Raw genomic sequence first — 4,343 nt, forward strand, 5'->3', positions numbered from 1 at the left:
GGAGCTGTTGCATTGTGGTAAATTGTGGTCAATGTCATGAGACAAAGTGTATGTGAACTGCTGTATGGAAAGTGAATTTGCTCTGTATTTTTCACCCAAATCACAATTAAAAAAAAAGAACCGAAAAACAGAGACTTCAAACAGAGATAATATTTTCAAAGCATTTTACTAAAAAGCAGTGTAGATAAATGGGTCAGTAGCTAAAGGGTTTATGGTTATGGGGGCTTTTCTTTTGTTTGAGTTTCTTAGATAGATTACAGCATATCTATATCCAGAGGAGATTGATTCAATAGAGAGAAAAATATTGATAATTCAAGGGAAAGTATAATTATGGAGATTGTTGTTGCTAGTTATTCTCAAGTCATTTCCAACTCATGGCACCTTCATATGTGCAGAGTAGAACCGCTGCATAGAGTTTTCAAGGCTGTGTCCATTCAGAAGCAAGCATGTCATCAGAGTCACTTCTAAATGGGTTCAAATTGCCAACCAGACAGCTAGCCATTGACCATTTTTAACCATTTGTGGCATTCCAGTTATGGAGAGTTTATCTTAAATAGAAACAGAGCTATTGTATCCATTGTAAGAGAGGGAAACAGACAAATTTATACAAATAGAGGAGCATCAGTAGATTTATAGTGAGAAAATAAATTATTTTGCTACTCTATGTTCAGTAAAAGAAGAAGCAATTTCACCAGGTGAGATTGGGCAGAGTAGCATTATGAAGATTTGTGGAGTACATCAAGAAATAGAGTTGCCATTCATGGCTGAAGGCCCACTAGAATTTCATGATCAAAAGCAGAAAATAAGACCACTTGGTACACTGTGTTTGTTGCTCTACTGTATATCACAGTATGATCCCTTAATTGCAGGGGAGATGAGAGACTGAATATACAAATGGACAGCGGCCAGCTCATATACAGAAATAGAATTTTGACCTACCACCTGCAGCAACCATCCCAGGAAATCAAACTACTATCTACAGCTACCAGTTGAGAAGTCAAAAAAGAACCTCTGAAATAATGGGCCCAAAATAATCAGGTTTGGTTAATAAACAACAGTTTCCTCACTTATTGCCTCTGTTTCCAACTTACAACCAATGAGAGAAAACCAAATATGCTCCCCTAGGTTAGATGCTCAGCTGCTAACTGAAAGCTCAGCAGTTCAAGTCTACCCAGTAGCTCTGTGTGAGAAATACCTGAATCTTCTTCTGGAAAGATTACAGCCAAGCAGAAAATTCCATGAACTGTCTAAACTACAAGAGACTTACTAACCAAGGACTGACCATCTTCGCCCCTGGTCAGCAGGAAGCAGCAAGAATAAGTCGTCACCCCATTTTCCAAGAATGTGGAACAGTAACCATTCTAAGGGGGAATTGAATCTGAGCAAAGTGTTCCTCAATAATGTGGACCAGTATCTATTCTAAGGGGGAATTGAAACCGAGTAAAGTCAAAACTGGACTATTTCCCCCACCCTGGTTAAGACATACAATTAGAACAGATAAGACCCTGGCCGGGAATAAATAAGTAAACTCAATTACCTTCAACTATTTCCCCACCCTGCTAAAGACTAATAGGACTCTGATTGGAAACAGATGAGTAAACATACGAGATCCCGGTTGGAGACAGATGAATAAATACATAGGACCCTGGTTGGAGACAGATGAGTAAACACAATAACTTCAGTTCCATAAGAACTGAATGGAACAAAAAACATTCTTTCCTGCTATTTCCTTAGGCACAGGTGATAAATGCATTAATGTGTCTTAGAAAACAACTTGAAAATTAACTGGCCCACAGACTTGCACGGTGGGACAGAGAGGAACAAAGTTGCTAGGAACTAACACTCTCCCCTCTGCCTAAGCCCCAATCAGCTGATGACAGGAAGCCAGTGTGACTCATGCAGTACACAGGCACACTAGATTAAAAACCTACAGTCCCTTTAAACCCAGTCGAAGGAAATTTCAGCCAATTGTCAACCATCACACACCCAAATTCCTGAAATTTTTATGAATATGCATAACTCTCTCTTCTGAAACCTAAACAAACTGTAATTTGATGGAGATATGGGGAGTCAGATCTAGGTACAGACCCCTACCTCCTTGCATTGCCGCTTTGCAATAAATAATTTTCTCTCCTCTTAAAAAAAAAAAAAAAAAAAAAAAATTACAGCCAAGAAAAACTTAAGGAGAAGTTCAACTCTGAAATATGGAATCACTATGATTCAGAATGGACTCAAAGGTACACACTACCAACAACCAATCACATTAACTTTGCTTCTATTTTACCCATCTTTAGGTTTCCTATGCCAATAGCTTCTAATCAAGACACACTTGAAATTTTCCTTTTTCTACTTTAAAACTTTCCTACACTCCTGCCTCCTTGGAGTCCCTCCCAAATGTAATTGATGGTGAATGACTCCATTGCTATAACAACCTCTGAATAAATAGTTGTTCCTTGTTCTTTTTTGGGTGTTTCCTATTTCTACTGAGAAGAAACAAGAGAATAGGAGAACAGTTGATTAACAAATAATGAAAGTGTATTAAACTCTATAGGTTTAATTTTCATTTTTTTTTTTTTTCTATGTCTTCAGTCCCCATAATCACAATTGTATCTTTTGATACCAGTCAGTCAGGTTGGTGGATGCTAAAGCAAAGAGGCCTGGTGATGGTGTTTAAAGTGCTTGGCTGTGAACCAAAAGTTTGCCAGTTGGAACCCATGAGCTACTCTGCAGGAGGAAGATGTGGCAATGTGTTTCCATGGAGATTTACACCTTTAGAAACTCTATGGGGGCAGTCCTAACCTGTGCTCTAAGTTTGCTATGAGTCAGAATCGACTCCACAGTAGTGGATCTCATTTTGAAGTTTTTTAAAGCAAAAAGAATACAGTGATTGTCTTGTTTTGGTTTTGCAATTGTGATATCATGTCTGACACTTCTAATAAGATTATAAAACAATATCTTTAATATTAAACAGTTAGTATTTTACAGATGGACACCCCTCAAATATGCAATTTTTTTTGAAAAAATGATAAGCAATTATATACTACCTCAACTATACACATTCTCAACCATATAAATGAAGTCTTTAAATGGAGACATATCAATTTGTTGTTGTCAATATTAAAGTGGACATCCCCCTCCAAAAAAGAGAGTGATATTGAAATGTCAACATGTTTAATGTCTAGCTATGTATTTATCTATCTTTATAATATATACATATATATATAAAACTTAAGAACTAACACATTTATTATATTAGAAAATTAAATAGTTTCTCATTTGAACACTCATCAATTGTTATTGAATAGTTTTTATTAAATGTATAATAATTTATTAATATTTAATATTGTAACTAAACATTCTAACAACTGTACATTTTGCATAATTAAATCTAAATTTCATGGAAAGCCATTTCAAAAGTAAGTGTGCTATGGAACTGTTTCTGAAATTAAATAATGGCCATTTTGAAAGTATATGAAGACACTTCTTCATTATAGATACCACCCTTTTTCAGTTATTAAAGTAAACTCACCAATTAGAGTTCCCTGGGACTCTCCATAAAAGAGTTAAATTTGCAAACAAATAGTCTTCTGGCACAGTGTGTCTGAAATGCTTGGTTACACATGGCCAACTGTTTTGCAATTTCATCCTAGAGTTCTTTAAAACCCTCGAGTAGATACCATCTGGTACTGGTGATTAATCTACATTTACATTGTCAATTTTGGAGAAACATCCTGAGTATTGACCACTATTTGATCTTGTATATTCAACCTGCTCATTTCCTTGAACAATCTGCATTTGGGAATCTCCCCATTATCTTCCTAATTGAAGTCTGCAACAGAGAATTAATTCATTCTATCAGCCCTCACGTTTTTAACCTTGCATATGTCATTAGCCTCGATGTCATGAAAAGATCCTGGTGATAATACCCTACCTAGGTTTCTGTCTTAGGTAGCAGTGAAATACCTTTTATTAGTTTTTTTCCCAATGGGCTGATAGGTTACATAAGTGGCCTTCTCCTTTTTCCTCATCTTGGCTTCTTAGTTTTCCTTGTTAGATAAAAAAAAAATATTTTTGCTGACCCTCTGCTTTACCAAGTATGATGTCCTTCTCCAGGGAATGATCCATCCAGATAACATGCCCAAAGTACAAGACATGAAGTCCTGCCATTCTTGCTTTCTAGGAGCATTCTGGCTGTATTTCTTACAAGACAGATTTGTTCTTCTGGCAGTTCATGATATATTTAATATTTGTCAACACCACAATTCAAAGACACCAACTCTTCTTCAGTCTTCCTTGTTTATTTTTTTATTTTTTTTTCTCAGACAAAACTTTATTCATACATT

The sequence above is a fragment of the Orycteropus afer genome, unplaced genomic scaffold, assembly GCF_000298275.1.
Source record: "Orycteropus afer afer isolate SDZICR_OR568_19922 unplaced genomic scaffold, OryAfe1.0 scaffold00394, whole genome shotgun sequence".
Lineage (NCBI taxonomy): Eukaryota > Metazoa > Chordata > Mammalia > Tubulidentata > Orycteropodidae > Orycteropus > Orycteropus afer.